Below are 20,954 nucleotides of genomic sequence, written 5' to 3'. Positions count from 1 at the left end.
AGTATGGACTACTGTTGATATGTTAGGATGATCTATTAGACAATGCATTGGTTTGAACTCGATGCACGAATGTTTCTTGCTTTGTGATTTTAGGAACCACTGCTAGTGCTAGCTGAATATCAAGCAAATATGCTGGGTTACATGTTGCAGGAATTAGATAATTTTAGAAGGTTAGGTTTAACTCTATTTCACAGCTCTTGTTTGAGTCCAACTGTTGTAGTGTGAGACCTTACAGTTGAAGAATTATCTAGTGTTTGTGGCATGTAATTATATTCGTAAGGTAGTTAGCGGGTGTTAGTGGGGTTTCTTTTGCATCTGATGGCGGAGAGTGGTGGGAAGGGAATCCTAGGTGTAAGACCGTAAATTTTCGAACAATTTTTTCGTTTTAAATTCACATAATTCTCATTAACACATTTTAAAAAACCTAAAGTATCAATTTATTAAAATAAAAAATCCATAATTGTTTGATTAAAAATCCAAGATCCTCAAAAATGTAACTCCATCTCGACTGCACAATCAAGCCGGCATCTTCCCACGATCATGGGAAGTACCTGAAACACATATCACATAACACGGTAAACATGAAGCTTAGTGAGTTCCCCAAAATACCATACACATCTCATTAGCCTCTCATGGCCATATCTCGAATAAACCCTCCAATCAATGTCTCTCAGTGGAGACCCTCCGGTCCCACAACTCGGGTGGACCCTCTGGTCCTAACTCAGTAAAGCTCATAATAATACACAACATAAATCACAAAGAAATAATGCAAGATATTAAAATAATCAATATAAGCATACAAGACCCTCCAGTCACACAAATTTACCACTCATGGTAAGTATAGTGAGAAGACTCACCTCGTAAGCAAGCAAATAAACCTCGTACCCCTTGAATGGTCTAATCCCCACCTACATGTCATAATCATCTCTAATTAACCCTTATAACCACACATCTAAATAAATTCAGTTAACCTCTCTCTCTATAACTCTTGGAATGGATAAAATACCATTTTACCCCTCCATGGTCTCCATAATCCATGTCTTGACCAAACCCTAAAAGTCAATAGAAGTCAACACTTGAGTCAACAATCCATGTTGACCCAACTCGTCGAGTGCATCTATGCGACTTGTCAAGTTCCTTCATGTTCCTCAGAATATCGTGAAAGACCAACTCAACTAGCCAAGTTGACTCATCAACTCGCCGAGTTACAACGTGTCCAGACTCATTGGGGAAAAACCCTAACCGACTCGTCGAGTCCCTTTAGTCCATTTTGTTATTCAGACGATTTTAGGCAGAAATGATGTCTCATACTCTGGATCTAACGTTCTAAGGCTTATTTGTCACATAAAGTTGCAAGATTTACATTCATGCATGGCATCTAGGGCTCAAAATGCTAAAACAAGCTCCATAAAGGGTTTCATGCATGGAGACTTGCCTAAAGCTGGATAAAGCTTGGATCTTTGGGCTCACGGGACCTCAATATGTCCAGATCTGGAGTCTCAACTCCATGAATAGCTCCTAACACTCTAGAACTCCAAGAAGGATGTTAAAAAGGCTCTAAATTCCCTATAAACGAGATCGAACTAAAACAATGATCAAGATGGTGACTTTTTACCTTCAAATAGAAGCTAAGAATGAATGAACACCAGATCCAACAACCCTTTGTCGTCCAAAGTCTTTTGCTCTTCAACTCTCCTCCAAGAATGCACTAAAACTCACAATATCAGCCTATCTTTATTACACACAAGGTTATAGCTCGATTAGGGTTTCACACAGTGTAGAAAGGTGACAAGGGTGGCGGAAATGAGGGCTTAAGGTCCTTTAAATAGGAGACAAACTCGGAAAATTAGGGTGTCCTCACTCAACTCATACTCATCGAGTAGACTCTAAGAATCCCACGACCATAATATTCTCTACTCGGCGAGTTGGTGCTTACAACTCATCAAACTGCCCTCTCAAAATGAATAATATAATTTAAAAATCATACCTGGGAGGCGGGATGTTACACTAGGAGAACCTAGGAAGCATGTTAGAATAGTAGATGTGTGGATTAGCGAGGTTATGGAATGTTGGGGCCAGTTAGGGGAATCAGGACGACTCTTGAGGAAAGTATGGATAGGTGTGGAAGATAGTATTGGGCCTATACTACTGGAAGCACATGATCCATACTCGAGTTAAGGGAGTCACAAGGATACTAAGGGACCCATTGAGTGTGAGATCTTTCGAGTGTTTTCCGATGGTTTGCTTTATTTATTTTTAGTATGGTGGTCACTCGAGGTGGTTCAGGTCCTGGTGAAGAAATACGTTCGGACTCTGGAGCCGGATCCTTGAATGATCAGATGCGGGAGTTCATTTTGCCTGAGATTACCCGCAACATTATGGAGCAGAGTCATATGATCTTTGGTTCGATCAATGAGGACATTATGGAGTTGATGGATGAGCATCTGAACGCATTCCATACTGAGATAATGGCTATAGTGGGTGAAAGCTGTTTGGCCTTCTGAGAGTTTCGTGCCTGTGGGGCTCCTGAGTTCTTTGGGAAGAAGGACCCCATTGCTAGTAGACAGTGGTTGGCAGACATCTGGAATACCTTCCGGTCTAGCCTCTGTCTCAAGGAGGCTAAGGTTACACATGCATCATGTCTTCTGAAAGACATAACTCATGATCGGTGGGAGGAGGTTGGCCATGTATTAGGAGGTGAGGATATCGAGACGATGACTTGGGATAGTTTTTTTCGAGATTCAGGGTAGATTTTGCACCAGTGATCAGGGTTTAGCAACTAGAGAGGGAGTTTCAAGACCTTCACCAGACTACTAATTCGGTGACAGAGATTACCGCTATGTTCAGGGAGAGGGCCTTTCTAGTTCCACAATATGTGATGGACAAGGAGATAAATAAGGCCCAATATTATGATATGTTGAAGGATGAGATACGAGAGTATGTGAGTATGTCTAACTATAAGACATTGGAGGATACGATAGCTCCGGCTCGTGAGTTGGAGATTGATTTAGATACCGTGAGGAAGAGGAAGTTGGTTCAGGATCATGTATCAGGTATCAGAGGGCTCAGGTAATAAGCCCAAGGTTGTTGATTAATGATCGAGAGACCATCATGGTCGGAGCATCTATGGCAAGTGCAACAAGGCGCACAAAAAGGTTTGTAGGATGGGTGGGTCTGGCTGCTACAAGGGTGGAAAGACCAATCGCTTTAGTAGGGATTGCCCCACGGTCCACTTATCTGATCTAATTTGTTTCCATTGAAAATAGAGGGGCCACAAAAAGGCCAATTGCTCGAGTTGGACTGGAGGAGCGGTTGCATCACCTGCTCCAGCTAAATTGAGGGTCATCGACGACCACAAATATAAGGCAGACCCGTCTGTTGTGCGGAGTTGAGCTTTCCAGTTGTTAGCCGAGGATGCTTAGGAAGCACCAGATGTGGTTATGGGTATGTATTTTCCTTCTATTTCCTTTATTGTTTTGATGTTTATGCTTTTCATATGATTGATATTATACAAGGACGTTCCTAGTGAATGGTGTTCCAACTTTAGTTATGTTTGATTCGAACACCACGCGATTGTTTGTGTCTCTTGTGCTTAGCAAGAGGTTCAGTGATGATCTTGGGGAGCTTTATTATCCATTAAATGTAGATATTGTCGACGATCGTTCAGTACGGGTATTGAGGGTACATTGAGGTTGTGTTCTGGAGTTATTCAGCGAGTAGTATCTGGTTGATTTAATTCATATTCCTTTGTGTGAGAGCAAGGTGATCACGGGAATGGATTGGTCGAGCACTATTGGGGAAATGGTTGATTGTAGGCACCAATTATTTTAGGTTTGAACTCCAAGTGAGGGAGAACCAGTTATCCATGACGAGGATGCTCAGCGCAAACCAACTCTTTGTTCGAATGCGAGAGCTTGGAGATATCTACAACAAGGTTGTTCGGGTTTTTTGGTTTGTATGCTGGACTCCAGAGAGGTGAAGGAATTCTTATGGCATGACAACATCCTTCTTCGCCTATCCCTTTATCAGATGACACAACTGTTGGAAAAGTGTCTAAGGCTGCAACTATATTAAGCAAGTATTTGACCCGATTGAGCATGGTCCTTTTGGGTTGCCTTCACCATAGCAACTTGATAGGATGATTTACAATGAGAGTTGAAATATTATAAGGAATAATATTATTATTATTTGATTAATATAAGTCATTAATCAATTAGGAATTAATTTGGTGACTTAAAGAGATTAATTAAATAGAAGGACTTAAACTGTCAAATGTGTGATAGTTATACTTTAGGCTGTAATCCTTTATGGATGGTATGGTGGACGATTTTAGGGATTAGGATAATCCTAAACTCCATCCAAAGGGTTATCTTAAAGGGATTAGGATTGCTTTGGGATTAAGTTATCCAATTAGGGTTTAAGGGTGAAACCCTAGGAGCCTTACAAGTATAAATAGACCCTTGGGGTCATGGAAATCGGAACCCTTATCTGTAAGGAAACCCTGGCCGATTTCTAAGTCCCTCCCCACTCTCTCAAATCATCCTCTTGCTAGTTGGTGTTTGTAAGCCATTAGAGGAGTGATAATTGCAACTCTAAAGCTCCAAGAACAAGAAGATCAAACAAGTGATTCAAGGTAAACTTATAACTCTGAATTCTCAATGTTATTATGCTAGAATAACCATTATAAGTCTTGGATTCATGCATGTTCAATTAGAGAAACCTAGATCCAAGCATTAGGGTTTGTATGTGCACATAGGAATGTTCATATGGCTAAAACCCATCAACAACAAGGTCCCCTTGTTGCTCCATATCACTCCTAAGTGCTCCAAATCTATTCCATGTGCTCCAAACCCCCTTTTGCATGATCCGCTCCTTTCTCAGATGATCCGTTCCTTTGTTGCTTGCTCCGTGAACCCTAAGTGCTCCATTGTGATCTATGTGCTCCATGTTAAATAAGACTTCATACCCCAAAAATCTCCCACTTGAAGGCTTGAACAACTTCATCTGCCATTCAAATTTCACTATTCCTCAAAGTACTCCCTCTCCATCTCTCTGCCAAACCCTTCTCTTTAAACTTCTAAAAGGCCAGCTGACACCATGCAAAGCTTCAACTTCTCAGTGGTAACCACCTTGGTGAACATATCAGTTGGATTCTTCGTTCCAAGGATTTTCTTCAAGTTTAGAGTTCCTTCATTGATTAAATCGTACACCCCGCGTACCATGATGTACGCCCAGTGTACTGGTTGTAGTAGCAGTATGCCCCGCGTACCACAAAGTTACACTCAGTGTAACTCGAATGCTCAATCACTATAAATAGTGATCGAAGCCATCTGAAATTTGTTTACATTTTTCACTCTTCTTACTCTTTACTTTCCTTTTTGTTACAATAAATACCCCTAACCCTAAAATACTATCCTAACATCATAAGAAAGCCCCGAAGAACCCGAACCGAGAAAAAGAGTTTTTGAGTCGAAACTCAGCCCACGTGAAACTCGGTTTTTGAGAAAACATTCCAATTTTATCAGAAATGATCGTTTTAGGAGACGAAGTGCTGTCCAAATTCTGTTTTTGGATCCTAGCCCTAATTTTTCTTATTGGGTGATAATTAGGGATCCAAATTCTAATCTATCTTTGTCATTTTCTATTTGTAGATGTCAAACGCAAACAACGCTGCTGCAAGCTTGTTCACATTGATGAGCCTTTGCCAAAAGGTAACTTTCGATGGAACGAACTTTAGCGAATGGATAAGATACATTCGCACGATTGCTCGCTACGAGGACAAGGAGTATGTCCTCAATGAGAAGCTTGAGAAGATCAATCCTGAAATCGCTACTCCGACTGAAATGGCTGCTTTTGAAACTCACGAGCGTGATGCAACGAAGGTACATTGCATCATGATAGCCACCATGAATGCCGAATTCCAAAAGTCCTACGAGGAAATGTATCCGTACGAAATGCACCAAGACTTGTTGGAGAGATACCATCAAAACGCGAGACAAGAGCGTTACGAGATTTTCACTAACATGATTTCCGCCAAAATGGGTCATGGAGAATCTCTTACCGTGCACCTGAAAAAGATGCAAAGGTATGTCGATCGACTTCGCAAGTTAAATGTTGACTTTGGGGAAGACTTGGCGATCGACATGATGCTTCACTCTTTGACATCGTGTTACAATCAATTTAGGATGACCTACCACATGAATAAGGAAGAGGTCACCCTAAGCAAGCTCCAAGGTCTCCTTCGGGTTGCTGAGAGCAATCTCAAGGACAAGTCCGTTGCACCTACTCCCAATCCACCCGCTGCTCCTGTTTTGGCAATTAGGCAAGGAAGAGGCAAGAAGAGGAAGGCTCCATCTAAGAGCTACCGCAAGGGAAAGTCCCGAGATGGTTCCTCCTCTAGTGGGACAAAGTTGATCCCACCAAGCCTACTTCTAACCCAAAGGAGGCAGAGTGCCATCATTGCCACAAAATAGGGCATTGGAAGAGAAGCTGCCCAGAGTACCTGCAAGCCATCAAGGAAGGAAAGATCAAACCGTCTTTCGTAGGTATATACGCAATTAAATCTAATGATTCATCTCATGCTATTTCTTGGGTCCTCGATACCGGTTGTGGTTACCACATTTGTTCTGAATTGCAGGGACTAAGAAGAAATAGGGATGTGGAGCATGGAAGAATAAATCTAATCATGGGGAACAGAAGATCATCGCCTGTGTCCAAGATTGGAGTGTATTCTCTAGTGCTTAGGAATGGTTTATCTTTAGATTTGAACAATTGTTGCTATTCGCCAGAAATGGCAAGAAACATCATTTCATTTCATGGTTTGTTTAGACAAGGATTTAGATTTTCTTTTAATAATGAGAATGGTTATATTTGTGCTTATCTAAATGGTGTCTTATATTTTGAAGCAATACCATGTAATGGAATTTATGAAACTGTTATGATTGTAGATAACCTAGGAAATGATGTTTTATGCATGGATTCTTCCAATAGTATGGATAGAGCATCCTTGTGGCATTGTCGTCTTGGACATGTCAACAAGAAGCGCATAGCCCAACTCCAAAAGGATGGAGTGTTGGAAGCATTCGACCTTAGGGAAGATGACACATGCGAATCTTGTTTACTTGGAAAGATGACTAAGTCACCCTTCACTAGCACATGTGAAAGGGGTGAGGGTTTATTGGACCTAATACATACCAATGTATGTGGACCGTTTAGATCAACCACAAAGGATGGAAACCGCTTCTATGTGACTTTTACCGATGATTATAGTAGATATGGGTATATCTATTTAATCAAGCAAAAGTCAAAAACATTTGAAAAGTTCAAAGAGTTCAAGAATGAAGTGGAGAATCAATTGGGTAGGAAAATCAAGATGCTTCGATCCGATCGAGGAGGAGAGTACCTAAGTCTTGAATTCCACGACTATCTAAAAGAGTGCGGAATAGTTTCACAATTGATGCCACCTAGGACACCACAATTGAATGGTGTGGCAGAAAGGCGTAATTGAGCCTTGTTGGACATGGTCCGCTCTATGATGAGTCGTGCTTCGCTATCTATCTCATTCTGGGGGTATGCCTTAGAGACTGCCGCTCATATCCTTAACCGAGTCCCTACTAAGAAGGTTGCCAAAACACCTCACGAGATGTGGATAAGGAAAGCTCCCTCGTTAGCACATATCCGGGTTTGGGGTTGTGAGGCTTTCGTAAGACGAGATACTCACGACAAACTCGAACCTCGTAGTGAGCGATGTATTTTCATCGGCTACCCGCAGAAATCCTTTGGATATCTCTTCTATAGAGCGAAGGACAATGTTGTCTTTGTTGCGAGGAGAGGAGTTTTCCGAGAGCGAGAACTCATAAGGAAAGGAGACAGTGGGAGGCAAATCAAGCTTGAAGAGATTCGAGAGTCGATAGATGAAGGAACCTCTACCCCTGGCACTCAACCCGAGGAGGAAACTCCGGTTGAACCAATTGACGAGTCCTTACCTCTTAGACGTTCCGAAAGAGTTAGAGTTCAACCCCAGTTATATGGTTTTCATATTACTACCGAAGGGGACACATATATTAGTGATAGTACACTAATAAATCTAGATGAACCTAATAGCTATAAGGAAGCCATGGCAGGCCCGAAGTCTGCAAAGTGGAAAAAGGCAATGGACAGCGAGATCCAATCCATGTATGACAATCAAGTTTGGAATTTGGTTGATTATGTGCCCGGACGTAAGACCGTTGGGTGCAAATGGATCTTCAAGAAGAAGACCGACGTGGATGGAAACGTACACACATATAAAGGACGATTGGTTGCAAAGGGTTTTACTGAAACTCCCGGAGTTGACTATGAGGAAACCATTTCACGAGTTGCGAAGATAAAATCTATTAGATTGATGCTAGCGATTGCCGCATTTCATGATTATGAGATTTGGCAAATGGATGTCAAAACCGCTTTCCTTAATGGGAAGTTGGCTGACGATGTTTACATGGCTCAACCATAGGGTTTTGTTAATCCGAAGCATCCAAATAGAGTGTGTAAGCTCGAGAAGTCCATTTATGGACTTAAGCAAGTGTCTCGCAGATGGAATCTTTGCTTCGATGAGAAAGTCAAAGAGTTTGAATTTGTACGAAGTGGAGATGAATCATGTGTATATGTCAAAGCCAGTGGGAGTATAGTTAGCTTTCTCGTTTTGTATGTCGATGACATATTGCTCATAGGAAACGACATCCCGACACTGCAGGAGATTAATTCGTAGCTCGGGAAGTGCTTCGCTATGAAGGACCTCGGAGAGGCTTCCTATATTCTAGGAATAAGGATAGTGAGAGAACGAAGTAAGAGACTAATAGGACTTAGTCAGAACACTTACTTAAATAAGGTACTAAAACGTTTTAGTATGGAAAACTCGAAGAAGGGAGAATTACCGATACAATATAATGCCAAGTTGAGTAAGACTCAAAGTCCGAGTACCGAAGCCGAGATAGCAGAAATGAGCCGAGTACCATACACTTCCGCAGTTGGCTCAATCATGTATGCTATGACTTGTACTCACCCTGATGTAGCCTTTGCTTTGAGCATGGTTAGTAGATATCAAGGGAACCCTGGCAGAGCCCATTGGATTGCGGTGAAAAATATCCTTAAGTACCTTCGGAGGACCAAGGAATGATTTTTAGTCCTCGGAGGGAGTGATGACTTGAAGGTGCGAGGGTATAGTGACGCCAGCTTTCAGACCGACAGGGACAACTACCGTTCGCAGTCGGGCTGGGTCTTTACCCTAAATGGAGGAGCAGTAACTTCGAAAAATTCCAAACAAGAAACCATAGATGATTCAACGTGTGAATCAGAGTACATTGCAGCGAGCGAAGCGTCGAAAGAGGCAATATGGTTAAAGAACTTCATTGGTGATCTTGGAGTTGTACCTACCATAAAGGAGCCCATGGAGATTTTCTGTGATAATGAAGGAGCGGTTGCCTTGACCAAGGAACCAAGAGATCATGGTAGATCTCGACATATCGATAGAAAATATCATTTTATAAGACATCGTGTAGAAGAAGGACAACTCGTGGTTAAGAGGATATCATCAGAAGATAACCCAACAAATCCGCTTACGAAGGGACTGAGCAGGGTTAAGCACTTGCAACATGCTAGGAGCATTAGGCTGAAGGATGATATTAGTATAGATTAGATAGTTTTAGAAACGTATAATAGATAAATGTAATTAACATTTGATGATTAAATAAAAGAGTATTATTTATAAGTAAAGTTACTATCCTATGTTAATCATTTAACTATTGTTTCACTTTGCATGTTTTAACTTCCAGAATAATTGAGTCTATTAAGAATAATCGAATTATTCAAATGTCCACAATCGTTCATATGTTGGAAGTAGGTATGAATGAAGATTGTCATGAATTGGTGTGTAGATTGTCTAAATGGTATTAGAAATAGCAAAAGTTTGCTGCAACGTTCATGAGTGCTTATGAACTTGTTTTGAGCATTGGAACAAACCCGCGCTTGCTGGAATCACCTTATGGAATGTGACAAAAGGGTGATCGCAAGACGATAATATCATATGGTCTTAAAACCTAGATATATGGTTTGTTATTTATTAATTGGTTGTACATTGATAATGCGAAACCGCATCAGTAAATTGGTGCTATAAAACCCATTGTTTTGTATAATTGGTTAATGAATAAGTAAATGCATATAAGTCGAAGTTTATATGTTTCTTTTATCCTAAGAAGAAAAAAGCGATATCTCGGCCGCTCGATGATTTGATTTGACTTATGTGCTGGGCCCGGTCAGAACTAAATTGATGTGTTCGATTAAGTTCTATGTCAAATAAATCTGAGATCGAGAAACCAAAATGCTAGACAATTGGTTCCATATAAATGTCAACATGATATCTAAACAGAGGACTGTACGATCCCTTATCTAAAGGACAAGATTGATTAGATCAGAGTTTGACAGCGTCTTTGAGAGCTACGATTGCTAATCGGTGTATATATAGTTACTAGACTTATCCAAGTGGGAGACTGTTGGAATAGTGTCTAAGGCTGCAACTATATTAAGCAAGTATTTGACCCGATTGAGCATGGTCCTTTTGGGTTGCCTTCACCATAGCAACTTGATAGGATGATTTACAATGAGATTTGAAATATTATAAGGAATAATATTATTATTATTTGATTAATATAAGTCATTAATAAATTAGGAATTAATTTGGTGACTTAAAGAGATTAATTAAATAGAAGGACTTAAACTGTCAAATGTGTGATAGTTATACTTTAGGCTGTAATCCTTTATGGATGGTATGGTGGACGATTTTAGGGATTAGGATAATCCTAAACTCCATCCAAAGGGTTATCATAAAAGGGATTAGGATTGCTTTGGGCTTAAGTTATCCAATTAGGGTTTAAGGGTGAAACCCTAGGAGCCTTACAAGTATAGATAGACCCTTGGGGTCATGGAAATCGGAACCCTTGTCTGTAAGGAAACCCTGGCCGATTTCTATGTCCCTCCCCACTCTCTCAAATCATCCTCTTGCTAGTTGGTGTTTGTAAGCCATTAGAGGAGTGACAATTGTGACTCTAAAGCTCCAAGAACAAGAAGATCAAACAAGTGATTCAAGGTAAACTTATAACTCTGAATTCTCAATGTTATTATGCTAGAATAACCATTATAAGTCTTGGATTCATCCATGTTCAATTAGAGAAACCTAGATCCAAGCATTAGGGTTTGTATGTGCACATAGGAATGTTCATATGGCTAAAACCCATCAACAACAAGGTCCCCTTGTTGCTCCATATCACTCCTAAGTGCTCCAAATCTATTCCATGTGCTCCAAATCCCCTTTTGCATGATCCGCTCCTTTCTCAAATGATCCGTTCCTTTGTTGCTTGCTCCGTGAACCCCAAGTGCTCCATTGTGATCTATGTGCTCCATGTTAAATAAGACTTCATACCCCAAAAATCTCCCACTTGAAGGCTTGAACAAATTCATATGCCATTCAAATTTCACTATTCCTCAAAGTACTCCCTCTCCATCTATCTGCCAAACCCTTCTCTTTAAACTTCTAAAAGGCCAGTTGACGCCATGCAAAGCTTCAACTTCTCAGTGGTAACCACCTTGGTGAACATATCAGTTGGATTCTTCGTTCCAAGGATTTTCTTCAAGTTTAGAGTTCCTTCATTGATTAAACCGTACACCCTGCGTACTGGTTGTAGTAGTAGTTTGCCCCACGTACCACAAAGTTACACTCAGCGTAACTCGAATGCTAAATCACTATAAATAGTGATCGAAGCCATCCGAAATTTGTTTACATTTTCACTCTTCTTACTCTTTACTTTCCTTTTTGTAACAATAAATACCCCTAACCCTAAAATACTATCCTAACATCATAAGAAATCTCCAAAGAACCCGAACCGAGAAAAAGTGTTTTTGAGTCGAAACTCAGCCCACGTGAAACTCGGTTTTTGAGAAAACATCCCAATTTTATCAGAAATGATCGTTTTAAGAGACGAAGTGCTGTCCAATTACTGTTTTATCAAGTGAGTGTGTGGTCACTTTCATCTTACACATAAATACACAGTATTTTCTATAAAATGCGTGTTATGTGTATAAATATTGTTTGTTTATTTGAGATGGATGTTGAATGAAGTTTTTATACATGTTTAGAATGATTTAAACTATATATGTATTTTTATCTACAAATATGTTGGGTATAACATGGGTAGATGAAATAGTTGATGTGTGTTATAATGATGAGAGGCCTCGTTGTTGTTGTTGTTGTTGTTGTTCCAGTCATCTAGCAGAGTATAGATGACGACCACAGACTATTCTAAACAGTCCCATGGAACGCTAGCAAGCTCGCAACTTGTAGGTGTTTTTGAACTTAGTGTTCACCAGGTGTACTTCATCCTCCCATGGTTGCCTTATTTGACATGTATTGCTGAGGAATCCCCTAAGAAATGTTGTCGCCCCGATATTGATCCTTAGACTAGGTCCCTTGTGATAGGTGTTTAGGTACGTAAAGTGTGGATAACGGGAATCGGTAATCAGGGATATTGTTGGTTGATGAAATTTATAAATTTATTGTTGGTTAATGGATTTAATAAATTTATTTATTGTGGGTTGAAAACCCTATATGCTCACCAGGCTTCCAAGCCTGACCCACTCAGCTTTTTATATTACAAGTAGTGGAGCCAGAGCATAGTTGGATGATGAAGAGGGATTTTTGGATTATAGGTCATTAGATGTAAATATTTGTTGTAAGGTCTATAATATACTGTTTATGATTTTGGTCTATATTGATGTGGATATTTTATTTTGGGACAAATTCAACATATTTTATCATAGAGATTACTCTGATTTTATTTTAAAAGCATAAACTAAATCGGTCTTTTCTGGCCGAGAAATTGGGGGATGTCATAGATTATGCAAAGCCCCAATGTTAGCCCTTCCCGAGGGGGTGGAGGACTTTGTAGTTTATTGTGATGCTTCTATATCCTGGATGGGTGTGGTGTTGATGCAGATGGGGCACATGATAACATATGCATTGAGGCAGATGAAGCCTCATGAGACAAGGTACCCCACCCACAACTTGGAGCTGGGGGCGGTGGTGTTTGCTCTCAAGATCTGGCGTCACTATCTGTATGGTGTCCGGTGTACCATATATACGAACCACAAGAGCCTAAAGTACCTCATGGATCAGCCCAACCTGAATATGAGACATAGGAGGTGGTTGGATGTCGTGCAAGACTATGACTGTGAGATCTTATTGTTGGATTAGATGTCTAAGCCCATAACTATTATTAGTATGTATTCGACCTGAGAATAGCATGGTTCATTTGGGTTGCACTTCACCGGAACAATTTATATGGATAGTCTTTTGAGAATAGTATGTTTATGATTTATATTAATATATTATAAGTTATAATATATTAATATGGAATCATATTATTGAATTAGTATTGATCAAGAATTAATTTAGTGATCAAAAGGTAACTAATTAAATATGGACTCTTTTATTTATATAGAGTGGGCCAAGTTCATTTAGGTTGGGCTAAGCTTGCATGGATAGTCCATGGAGTTTTTAACCCATGGATCCTATGGAAATGAAAGGTCATGGGTATTAGGGCTTACATGAATGTAACCCTAATCCACCATATTATATAAAGGATTCCTTGGCACATGAAATGTTTCTAGGGTGTGTGTAAACAAGAGTGGGTCATTTCTAGTGTGCTTACTATTCTCTTAAGTATCCAAGGTGTTTTGGTGACTTGTGATTCTACTTGAGGCTTCCACACTATTGGGGCTAAGCTCTTAAAGTTCAAGACTTCAAGCTCAATGAAAAGGTATGTCATCTAACTAGGCTTTTGTAGTATAGTTGCTTCATATTATGCTAGTTAGGATAAAACCTTGGAATATTAAATATTTTCATGAATAATAGAGAAAACATAGATCCAACGTTTATAGGGTTGCATGTACACCATAGGAGTGTTAGAATGCTCAAAACCCATCAGTGATATCAGATCCTAGGCTTGTTTTCATTTATACTTGATGCAAATTGCTGAAAATCGAAGTTTGTATGCTGTCCGGACAGCTGACTCGCTGATTCCATGAAGGAACTCGATGATTCTGTGCCTAAATTCATCAAACTCGTCGAGTTGGTTTACGCACTCGACGAGTTGGACCCCCTGACAGCATATCTTCGCGTTTTAAGGTTGGAATTAGTCTAGAATCATTACCTTAAACTGTTTTGGACTTATAAACTTGTTTTTGATGTGGTAATGATTATGGTAAACCAATTTCAAGGTTATTATCAAATTTTCATGTTTTATATGTGTTTATGTAATTCTTGAAATTGTTGATATGATTGATCATACACTTATGAGTTTTGGTAGATGATGAGAATTATTTGCAAAATTGTTTCTTAGTTAATTCTTGATCTAAATGTTTTTAATGGAGTCCATAATTTTTCCTCAAGTTATGGATTACCAAAAGTCATTTCTTTTAAAGATCCATTAAAAATTCATAGGTTACATAATTTGAAGAGTCTTTCTCATAAAATAGTTTTATGGACTCCATAACTTGTCCTCAAGTTATGGATGTTAAAGAGTCTCTTCATTAAAGTTTTTAAAACCTTAATTAAACTCATAAGTTATGAAAATCCAAAAGTTTTTGGAATTCATTCCATAAGTTATAAAAATGAAGTGTCTCATTTTTAAATGCTTTAAAGTCTTCCATAACTTGTCCTCAAGTTATGGAACTTGAAGATTTTTTTCAATAAAACTACTTTAAACTCATAAGTTATGTAATTGAAAAGTTTTGGAATAGTTGAAAACTTGACCTCAAGTTTTGGAATTTGTAAAGTCTCACACACACTATAATTCCAAACCCTAGAGTTTTAAAAGTTAAAATTCAACAATTATACTTTATAGTATTATAAATTAATAATATATATATATATATATATATATATATATATATATATATATGTATAAGAAAGTCAGTATTTCCGTTAGTAGGCCTCATTCACGAAGTCGGTCTATAGGGGGGGGGGGTATAAGGTTGCTGCCTATAAAATGGCAGCTTAATGGGTGTCCACTCTCACCCACCGCTTCATTGACTAGTGGAGGGTCGTTAGCCGAACAAGTAGAACAATGACTATAAGTCTTCTTTACATATAAGTATAATGATAAATATAAAGTAACTAAACCTTTTATAAATTCCCAATCTTAGTTACTTTAGGAAAATATGAATTTGGTGCTAACCCATGAAATTACACTTTGCACTTTGCTTAAGTCATTAGTGGAGCGCGTGTGGTTAACCGGCACACTAACTTGGATTTAACAAGGTAGGCAAAGCGTAAATTAATGTTTATCATACGATCGGTGGAGCGCATGTGGTTAACCGGCACATCGATTAAGTGATAAATATTAAGGGTACCAAAGTATATTTGCATGGTTATTTACACCTTGTTTGTGATCCTCGGTATCCCATTCACAAACTTGAGAGGGCACAATCGAGATTAAAACATGCCATTGAAAAGTTTAATGAATATCAAAAGATCTAGGAGTTTCAAACCAGTTAAAACCTAATTTCTATTTCGTTTTTCATGGTGGAAATTGGTAATCGTCATTCGCCTACCTTCAAATATTTTATAGCTTGGATTGCAGCATCCCTCTTCCAAGTTATAAAATATTGTGTTGGGTCCTAGCCTTAATATTTCATATTGGGTGTTCTATTAAGGACTTAAATCAACTAACTTGAATTTCTACCATTTTAGATGTCTAGTTAAGACAACTATGATCTTCCCAAATCACTTGGAACAAACTTTCCTAATGAAGATGATATCCCACGATTGGTTCATGGAAATCATACTTCTCTTCCTCCACCCCCTTTAATTATTCTCCCCAACCCACAAGCTCGAAGACTTGAGAAGTTCAAGCTCACTCAAGCCCTTCTAGCAATGAAACATAAAGATGAAAGACATGTGTGCACTCATGTCTTAGCAATGAAGTCACACATTGACAGGTTGAGAATGTTGGGTGTCGTTGTTACAAGGAAGTTGACTATTGACTGGGTTCTTCAGTCACTTTTGGAGTCGTATAGTGAGTTCATTAAGAACTACTATGTGACAGATCACGACATTATCCTTATTGATCTTACCTATTTTCTTGTTGCTGTTGAATCAGAAATGATTTGGTAGACAGGACAAGTAAATTTGGGTGGAAGATCTATTTCTCAAACTTCCATGGACACTTACAATGGTAACATTGGAAGTCCAGAAAAGCTTTCTCTTCCCAATGGAAAGGGATCGGCCTTGGTCAACCCAGTTGACCAGAAGGTAAAGAGAAAGGCTAAGTTTGTGATAGTCCCATGTACCATTTCCAAAGAGTCTATATGTTTTCATTGTCAAGAGAAGGGGCATTGGTCGCGAAGCTGCCCTGGCTACCTGAAATATCTAAGAGAATGAAGAATCAAAAAGTTTGACTCTGCTTCAGGTAAGTCCACTATCTAACTCTGTTAAGTTCCTAATTCATGATTCTTTATACAAAATCTGACTTAGTTACATTTTGATGTTTGGCAGGATCAAGTAAAGGAAAGGAAACTTAAAGGAAGAGTATGTTGAATCTGATCACGAAGATGGATTTCAATCGCATGGTTCGAAGATCGGATTCTTGAGCTACTACGTAGGAGTTATGATCGATTGCTAGGAAATATGTAATAGCATAATTTTCATTTAAAGTTGCATTGTAAGGAAAAGTTTTTCCGCATTTTATAAATAAATAAAATTTTGTTTTAGTTTATTTTGTATCTCCTTGCAATGGTATTTATGAACATTGATGTTTGTATGTTTCTAGCAATAATGAAAATATGAATTTGATTCGTTCATTTGTGGTAGTGTCTAAATTTACTAAATAAGGAAAGATTCTCATCACCCAAGTTTTCAATTAGACCAAAACTTGGAATCACGCAAGTTGTATGATGAATGAGAATTTTTATCTTTGGAAAATTAAGACTAGTCCCTTGTTCACATGTATATGTGAGTCAAGTGAAGGACTATGGGATCGAGTACACATTCTTGTGCATTGGTCTAAGTCTACCACAAAATATTGATAAGACTATTCATCATGATTTACTAAATTTTAGTAAATATGGTTATACTTACAGTGTAACATCCCAAAAATTATGGACCAAAAATTTCATTTTTAATTAAGTGATTTGCAAAACGTTAGTAACAAAATATCATTCGACCATATCATTTAATAAAACATGTCTCGCGTTTGTAAACCAGAACGTAAATCATAATAATATCAGAGTACAAATCCCAGAATGTCTCATAATGTGGAAAAACAAGAGCGTGTGTGATATGCCGCTACCGCGACAACTTTTTCCCCTTGGCTGAAGAGGTACCTGAAACAACAACTAAAAACCGTAAGCACGAAGCTTAGTGAGTTCCCACAACGTACCGCATACCAAATAACCATATAACATACAAATATTGTCAGACATATCTGGGTGCCCGACCTTACCCTTCGGTCCTCTCGACCGGATAACGACTAGCATATCTGGGTGCTGGTCTCCCCTTCGGTCCTTTCGACCGGATACTGACTAGCATATCTGGGTGCTGGTCTCCCTTTCGGTCCTTTCGATCGGATACTGTGGACTATTTCACCCCTACCACTACCACATAACACATATCACATAATCTATTTAGCATGGCTGGGCATGACTACCCCTTCGGCCCTATCGACCGGTAACCTGGGGACTATCTCCCATACTATCGCTAGTACATAGCATCATATCGTACAAACACATAAACATAACACAGGTAGTGGCAACCCTAGATGAATATCACAGAGACAATCATCTAATCATACAATTCCTACTAGTAGGCCAGCATTATGGCCTTAGACCCACCGCTACTAGAAGGTAACTCACCTCGAAGTAGCTGATGAAAGTTTGCTTGCTGAGTGCCTGACTGCTGAACCGGAATTCCTCAGTAGGAACGAGGTGTTACAATTCTCCCCCACTTATCTTAGACTTCGTCCTCGAAGTCTGCTGACTCAAGAAACAACTCGGGGTAGTGCTCCCTCATCTCCTCCTCCGCCTCCCATGTCCACTCTGAACCCTTCCGGTTCTGCCACTGCACCTTCACCAACTAAACCACCTTGTTCCTTAAGGTCTTCGCCTTTCGATCTAAGATCGCAAGTGGTCTCTCGATATAATTTAGGTTGCTATCAACCTGAATATCCTCCAAGGGTACAACTGCTGACTCGTCCACCAAACACTTTCTCAACTGAGAAACATGAAAAGTGTTGTGGATCTGGCTAAGCTCTGTTGGAAGATCCAATCGATAGGCGGCCCGAACCACCTGGGCCAAAACCCTAAAAGAACCAATGAACCTGGGGCCCAACTTGCCCCTCTTCCGAAACCTAATGACACCCTTCCAGGGTGATACCTTCAGGAGGACCATGTCGCCCACCTGAAACTACAAGTCTGAACGCCTCCTGTCGGCGTAACTCTTCTGCCGACTCTGTGCAGTCTGCAGTCTACTACGAACCTGTTGAATCAAATTTGTCGTCTTGAGCACCACTTTGGTGCTTTGGTGCTCTCAATGACACACTAACCGACCTCGCCGCAACAAATCGGGGTCCTACACTTTCTCCCGTAGAGCATCTCGAAAGGAGGGCGGTCAATAGTCGCATGGTAACTGTTATACAAAAATTCTGCTAACGGAAGATACGTATCCCAACTACCGCCGAAATCTAGCACGCATGCCCGCAACATATCCTCAAGAGTCTGGATGGTTTGCTCACTCTGGCTATCCGTCTGCGGGTGGAAGGCAGTGCTAAGATGCAGACGAGTGCCCAACTCATCATGAAACTTCTTCCAAAACTTGGAAGTAAAATGCACATCTCTGTCTGAAATCACTGACACTGGCACCCCGTGCTGCGCCACTATCTCCCTGATATAGATGTCAGCCAACTTCTCGGCCGAGATGCTCTCCTGAATTGGAATAAAATGGGCGCTCTTGGTTGATCGATCCACGATGACCCATATAGATTCCACTCCTCGCGCGGTCCTGGGAAGCTTTGTGATAAAATCCATCGTAATATCCTCCCACTTCCACAACGGGATTTCCAACGGCTACATCTTGCCGTGCGGTCTTTGGTGTTCGACCTTGATCTTCCTACAGGTCAAGCACCGCTCGACGTACCAAGCCACATCTCGCTTCATGCCGGACCACCAATAGTCCATACGGAGATCCTTATACATCTTCGTCGCCCCGGGATGAATGGAGAATCGGGATTTGTGGGCCTCCTCCATCAAAATCTGGCGCACGCCTCCGAGGTATGGCACCCATACCCTACGGTGTAATGTCAATAATCCCCTGCTGTCATAGCCGAAGGAGGAAACCTGACCCACTATGCGCTCACTCTTTCGATGTTCCTCCTTCAGGGCCTCCTGAATCCGCTCCAAAAGCGGAGTCACCACTGTCATCCGCATGAAAATATCCCTGATCGGTGCCGCCTTACGGCTAAGTGCATCGGCCACCACATTGGCCTTCCCCGGGTGGTAAAGGATCTCGCAATCATAATCCTTCACCACATCAAGCCACCGATGCTGCCTCATGTTCAAATTCAGTTGATCCATGAGGTACCTCAAACTCTTGTGGTCCGTGTAAATGGTACACCGAACCCCATAGAGGTAATGTCGCCAAATCTTGAGAGCGAAGACCACCACCCCCAAATCTAAATCATGCATCGGGTAGTTCGCCTCGTGAGGCTTCAGCTGCCTCAAAGCGTAGGCTATGACATGCCCTCTTTGCATCAGCACCGCGCCCAACCCCAAAATGGACGCGTCACAATATACCACAAAATCCTCTACGCCCTCTAGCAGGGCTAAGATTGGCGCCTCGCACAATATCTGTCTCAGAGCCTCGAATGCTGCCTGCTGCTCAGGCCCCCATCGAAAGACTACGGCTTTCTTAGTCAACCGTGTCAGGGGTACGACTATCTTGGAGAAGTCATGAATGAATCTACGATAGTATCCCGCTAAACCCAGGAAACTCCGAATCTCGGATAGAGACTTCGGAACCTCCCATCTCATCACGACCTCTATCTTGGCCGGGTCGACCAGTATACCATTCTGGTTGACAAGGTGCCCAAGGAATTACACCTCGCGCAACCAGAACTCACACTTGGAGACTTAACATACAACCTCCTCAGAGTCTCCAAAACCACTCTCAGATGCTCCTCGTGCTCCTCCTTCATCTTGGAATAAACCAAGATATCATCAATTAAAACTATCACAGATCGATCCGACATCGTTCTGCATACGCGGTTCATGAGGTCCATGAACGCGGCAGGAGTGTTGGTGAGCCCGAACGGCATCACCACGAACTCATAATGGCCATAACGCGTCCGAAATGCGGTCTTCTGCATATCCTCCACTCTGACCCTCATCTGATGATAACCTGAATGCAAATCGATCTTGGAGAACCAAGATGCTCCCTGCAACTGATCAAAGAGGTCGTCAATCCTCAGGAGCGGGTAACGGTTCTTTACCGTTAACTTGTTCAGCTCCCGGTAATCTATAGACATCCGATGCGACCCGTCCTTCTTTTTCACAAACAGGATTGGGGTTCCCCAGGGTGAACTGCTCAGTCTAATGAATCCTTTATCCAACAGCTCCTGTACCTGTGTAGACAACTCCTGCATCTCAGGAGGAGCCAACCGATACAGTGCCTTGGCTATCGGAGCCGCACCAGGAAATAGGTCGATCCTGAACTCTACCTGTCGCTCTGCAGGTATTCCAGGAAGCTCCTCCGGGAACACATCAGCGTAGTCTCGCACCACTAGAACCTCGTTCACAGTCGCCTTACCCACCTCCCGGGTATCCACAACATACGCGACATATCCCGCGCAACCCTGCTGAAGGTAGCGCCTAGCTCT

The sequence above is a fragment of the Lactuca saligna genome, chromosome 5, assembly GCF_052625555.1.
Source record: "Lactuca saligna cultivar CGN05327 chromosome 5, ASM5262555v1, whole genome shotgun sequence".
Classification (NCBI taxonomy): Eukaryota; Viridiplantae; Streptophyta; class Magnoliopsida; order Asterales; family Asteraceae; genus Lactuca; species Lactuca saligna.
This window is presented reverse-complemented; position numbering follows the sequence as displayed.